This window comes from Polypterus senegalus, chromosome 18 (genome assembly GCF_016835505.1).
Source record: "Polypterus senegalus isolate Bchr_013 chromosome 18, ASM1683550v1, whole genome shotgun sequence".
In the NCBI taxonomy this organism is placed as follows: Eukaryota; Metazoa; Chordata; class Cladistia; order Polypteriformes; family Polypteridae; genus Polypterus; species Polypterus senegalus.
The window spans coordinates 50,672,461-50,678,774 of record NC_053171.1 but is presented as its reverse complement, the minus strand read 5'-3'; positions in this window follow the sequence as shown (position 1 = coordinate 50,678,774).

Genomic DNA, 6,314 nt, shown 5'->3' with positions numbered 1-6,314 from the left:
GGTTGCCTTGTTTTTACCTGGTGGAGCCTGTTTTGCCATTGACCTTTTGACACAATGGATTAAAGATTATTTTTCCTGTATTTGTTTCCTTATGCAGATGACACAAAGAAATGCACAGATCCTGAGGACCCAGCCCAGTGATGGAGTTCAATCAGGTAACATTAGATTCTATGTCTTGTGTCTTTCACTATTATTTATACTTTAAGCATGTCATACACACAATAAAAAAAGAAAGAAAATCTTTATCAGCGCTTTAGGTGGCAGAAAATGTCTTGACTTACCTGTCAATCGTTGTGAGGTACATACAGAAGTTGTGACAGGAGTATCCGTTCCTGCTGTTGCTCTTACAATTAGATGTCATATAATAGACTGGTATCGTTCAGATGGCAGCCTTTCAGTCCATTGTCCCTGCGCTCTCCCTCAATACCTGAGTATTTGTTTCTTCTTTCAGTCAGCTCATTCCTGGCATGAGGATAATAAGCTCACCTTTACAGTAGCTGAAGCCGGGGGCTTATTAGGCTTAGGGAAAAATTAAAGTAGTGTGCACAGTGTCTTTTTCAAGGCATTACCGTATTTCTAATTTCCCCTTGATGACTTGGTGTTAAAAATACAGACTCTTTTTCTTTTTTGTGTTTTCAAATTGTCTTTCTATTGTCCCACACTTAGGGGACTTGTGTTAACTCAATTTAAAATCTTGTCTTACAGTCGTGGACAATGGCCAGTTTTGTGTTAGGTGTGCACAGCGTCTGTCTCATTAGAGGAGCGGCAGTGATACAATACTAGCAACAGACACACATAAAGATACAACAACATATATAGAATAAAAAAACATACACTCACTGAACAAATTGTTAGGAACACCTGCACACTTGCTCATCCAAGAAATGATCTAATCAACCAATCATAAGGCAGCAGCGCAATGCATAAAATGAAGCAGATACAGGTCAGGAGCTTCAGTTAAAGTTTACATCAAATGCCACAATGGGGAAAACATGATCTTAATAAGGTGTGATTGTTTTGCCACCAGATGGGCTGCTTTGACTTTTTCTGTAATTGCTGAACTTCTCAAATTTCCTTACACAATTTTCTCTAGAGTTTATTCAGAATGGTGCGAAAAACAAAAATCACCTACTGAGCAGCAACTCTATGGACGCAAATGCCTTGTTGATGAGAGATGTTAGAGGAGAATGGGCAGTCTGAGGAATGCTGTGGTAACTCGGCTAACGCCTTCTGTGCAACTGTGGGGACCAGAAAACTATCTCAGAATGCACAACATGTCAGACCTGGAAGCGAATGAGCTACAGCAGCAGAAGACAACATTGGGTTCCGCTACTTTCAGCGAAAATCATTAAGCTGAGTTGGCCGTGTGCACAGGCTCACCCAAACTGAACTGCAGAAGACTGAAAACACATAGCCTAGTCTGATGAATCTCAGGTTCTGCATATGGTAAGGTTAGGATGGCATGTGTCTGTGCACCCAATCTGCCTTGTGCCAACAGTCCAGACTGGTGATGGTAGTGTACTGGTGTGATGAATGTTTAGTTGGCACACTTAATACCAATCAGCCATCACTTGAATGCCATGGCCAATTTGAATATTGTTGTTAACCATTTGCATCCCTTCATGGCAAAAATGTACCCATCTTCTATTGGCTACTTCCAGCCTAACAATGCACCATGTCACAAACCAAACTGGTTTCATGAACATGACAATGAGTTCAGGACTCTTCATTGGCCCTACCAGTCTAAGAGTACACCTTTCAAATGTGGTAGAACAGGACATTTGCAGCATGAGTGTACAGCTTATAAATCTGCAGAAATAGTGCAATGCAATCATGATAATATGGTCCAGAATCTCAAGGGAATTTTTCCAAGATCTTGTGTAATTCAAGCCATGAAGAATAAAGGATGCTGTGAGAACAAATGGAGGCCCTACCCGTAGTAGTGCAGTGGTCCTAAGAATTTAATCACTGAATGTATATAGTATACCCCAATCAGCCACCTTAAAACCACCTTCCTCATTTTGCCTGATGTTGTATAGGTCGAGTTTATGCCGTTAGAACAGCTCTGACCCATCAAGGCATGGACTCCACAAAAGCCTCTGAAGGTGTCCTATGGTGTCTGGCACCATTAGCATCAGATCCCTTAAGTCCTGTGAGATACTTGTTTTTTCAGCACATCCCACAGATGCTCGATTGGATTAAGATCTGGGGAAATTGGAGTCCAAGTCAACAGCTTGAACTCATTGTCATGTTCCTCACACCATCCCTCAACAATTTTGCAGTGTGACAGGACACATTATCCTGCTGAAAGAGGCCACTTCCATCTGGAAATATTGTTGCCATGAAGGAGTGTACATGGTCGGCAACAACAATTAGATAAGTGGTACATGTCAAGGTAACATCCATAAGAATTCCAGGACCTGCCCAGAGCATCCCACTGCCTCTGCCTTCTTCTCATAGTGTATCCTGCTTCCATCTTTTCTCCAGGTAAACCACACACACACACACACACACAAATGATCTAAAAAAGAAGAGATTTATCAAACCATGTCACTTTTTCTTCAGTTGCTTCCAGTTCTGATGCTTATGTTCCATTGTAGACACTTTTACCAGTGGACCATAGTCAGCATGGGCACTCTGACCAGTTTCCAGCTATGCAGTCACTTATGCAGCAAGCCGTGATGTACGGTATGTTTTGACACCCTTCCCTCAAGTTCTTCAACAATTTGTGCTGCAGTAGCTTTTCTGTGGGATCGGACCAGATGGGTTAACCCAGTGGTTCTCAACCTGTGAGGCGGGCCCCCCAAGGGGGCACAAAGTAACAAAAAGGGGGGCGCAAAGATATGAAAAAAAGAAAACAAGAGTTAAAAATATGAAAAAAAATCTGTTGAAACCAAAACAAATTAACTTAAACTACATTCTGATACTACAACAATAAATATAGAGTTAGATAAATGTTGATAAAAGTTACGTAGGTATAATAAAATATGCATCTGCATTTCAAAAAAATGTTAGGGGGGCGCGATTAAAACTATTATGAAAACTTGGGTCGCAAATACTTAAAGGTTGAGAAACACTGGGTTAACCTTTGTTCCCCACATGCATCAATGAGCCTTGAGCACCCTTGACCCTGTCAACGTTTCACCAGTTGTTTCCCCTTTGGCCACTTTTGGTTGGTATTAACCACTGCATACTGGGAACACCCCACAAAACCTGCCATTTTAGTGAAGCTGTTACCCATTCGTCTAAGCATCACATTACCTCAGATTCTTACTCTTGCACATTTTTCCTGCTTCTAACATATCACCTTCAAGAACTGACTGTTACCATGCTGCATAGTACATGCCACCACTTAACAGATCCAAACATAATAAGATAATCAATGGTATTCACTTCCCCTATCAGTGGTTTTAATATTGTGGCTGACAGGTGAATACAATATACTGTTTATATGCAGAATAATGTCGTAGAGATTGTTCAGGTATTTCTATACAGTGTATGAACATTAGTTTTGGTTATCTGCGTCCAGAGCTATGAACTGCATAAGACAGGCCACAGAGAGACTCATGGTAAATAACTAAACCAATGCTGTCTAACAATGCCTAGCCCAAGTCTGGTTTAGGGAATGGTGGCCTCACTGGGTGTAGCTCGACCCCTACAATATTAAACTTAGAAAGGAATTTAAAATTCTTTTTTAAAGAGCTAGGGGGCTTTGCCCCCTGCTCACGTCGCTCACCAACCTCCAGGCCTGTGCTACATGCTAGCCTCTTTGCGGTTTAGCCGCTTGCGTATGGGAATTTAAACAGATTGTTATTTTCAAGGGAATTGTTACATATGCATAATAGAAGCAACTATTTTATATTACAGTGAGTAATTAACCATATTAAAAAATAGAAAAACGTAATAATTTGAAAGTAGATCATGTTTCATATTGCGTTAGAGATATTCGTTGCATTATACAATTTCATTCTGTTTGGAATTTGAAATTAACATACAAATACTTTTTAAAATGACATTTTACTGTAAAACTTCAGTAAAAACATTTTTTTATTAAATTTTCAGGAAACTCAGAAATGGTAAAATGGCTAAAGAGGACAGCTTTAAATCTCCCAAAGGCACTAGTCAGTGTCACAGTGTATACTGTATGTACAGCCTGCCATACATTCATTTTCTGGACTCAAATTAGTGAAGTAAAGCCATAGTCTACCCTGACAGCAAAGAATTAAGCAAGGAACCAGCTCCACATGGCATGCAGGACCATTGCAAATTGGTTTGAGTTGCAGAACTCACAAAATTCAAAAGAAGGCTTCATCTTCCAAAACTGGATGTCAAGGCTTGAACGAGGCATAGAAAGCACTTCTAAACTGGAGAAGGTGGTATTTGATTGTCCATTATCATTTTGCAGCTTTGTTGCTTCAGAGACACTGATCCATCATCAGGGTGGTGTCTCCTGGAAACTGCACAGTACTGTATGATGTCATCATTGCAATGGTAAATAGGCTGGCGCTGTACATTAACTGAAAGACCTCTGATATGTGTTTACATCATGTCCATTTTGATTTTGCAATTACACATTTGTGATGCTTTCTTTGATTTTGACATTTGCATTTGCTTATTTTGGTTGCTGATTTTCTCATTCTGATTTTGGGTGTCCTTAGATTACAGTCCCTTTATTGGTCCTTGCCAAAGTAACAATTGTGACCTGCCATGCATTGTGGCAGAATGCTGTATTTTAAACTCCATAGGCTCAATAAGTATGGGCAGAGTGCACATGTCTGGACTGATCAGCTTTTTTGAAGGACTGTTGAGGCCATGTTGTTTATGGTTGCTTTGTCTAATACCGATTATGTGACTCAGGGAAGCCGGAGAACAATGTCATGTGACTTGAGGTGGTGTCACGTTACATGTTGCATCACTGCTCCCTGCCTAAGTGTGCAGGATAGTGGAAACTTTGCTACATAAAACTTCATGTGGTTATATCATTCTTTTTCTGGATATTTTTTTGGACTATGAGTTTGATTAGCAATTTGTGACCCTTTCTAGTTTTTTTTTTACTTGAAATGAGCAGGCCAAAGTCTATTGCTGCTTGGTACCATATTATTTTTACTTTATCCCATTAAGGCATTTTGTTGACTGGGCTTAGTCTCCCTTGTAAACAGAACTGCCCCTTCCTATACGCAGATCATGCACTGTGTGTGGGGCCCGTGACCGAAGCATCGATGTGGGGGGCCCATTGGGGTTTCACAAGCTCTGCTGGACAGCCAATTGAATTGCATGTTTCAATCGCTTGGTTTAGTTGACTAGAGTCAGATAACTCCACCCACAACCGTAATGTAACGTATTACGTAACATCACTGAAGTATAATGTACGGTGACAACCTCCTCAAGTCCGCAGCTTGACTCTATTGGTGTTATTGATGTTTAATGAATTGTAAAATGAATGTTGTTGACTCTCACTTCTTGTGATCATTTTCCATTAACAAGACATGGCTAAGAGTCAACACCAGTCAGGAGCGCAGAAAGAAAATAAATGAAAGCATGAGGAAGCAGTTCATGCTGCACATGCAGTTGTATTTAGAAACCTAAATGTGTCCAACTTCCAGTAAACTAGCTAATATTACACTAAAGCTAGTGGTTTACTCAAATAACAATAGAGGAGCATTATGTGTAATCGTTTTGATATCGAGGGTTTACCAGATATTATCCAGTGTTACAGGACCTAACTGATTCAGGGTTGCGGATTATTTATTACTGCCATACTGATCTCAGGACCTACCATATATACACGCAGATAAGTTCTCCCATGGACTTGATTTTACTGTATAATGTCTGGTATTTTATAATGTCGGTCGTATAAGTCGAATGTGGAAAACTCACACTATTGGTCCAAGAGATTATGATATGCTAATGCCCATCTGAGAGAGAAACCACGGAGCACACAGCCTTTTTTTCTCTGTATTGTGCCTACGTGACCACACGGTAATACCGAATAATTCTAAAGCGACATTTGCACAGTTTTGTGTTTTTTTGTATCTCACACCCTCATACACCTTTATCGTAACAGCATTCCTTATCTACGATGGAGCGTTCAATCAAAAGAAAATATGAAGCCGGTTTTAAATTAAAAGTCATTGAAGTGGTGAAAGAAATTGGTAACTCCGTTGCTGCAACAAAATTCAATGCGTCTGAGAAACTGGTGTGAGACTGGAGGAGGCGAGAAGATGTAAAAAATAAAAAATTTAAGTGTCCCATTTTTGAATGGGCATATAAATGGGGTACTGATTTTATGATTGATTGTTCGGAGTTCAAGACCC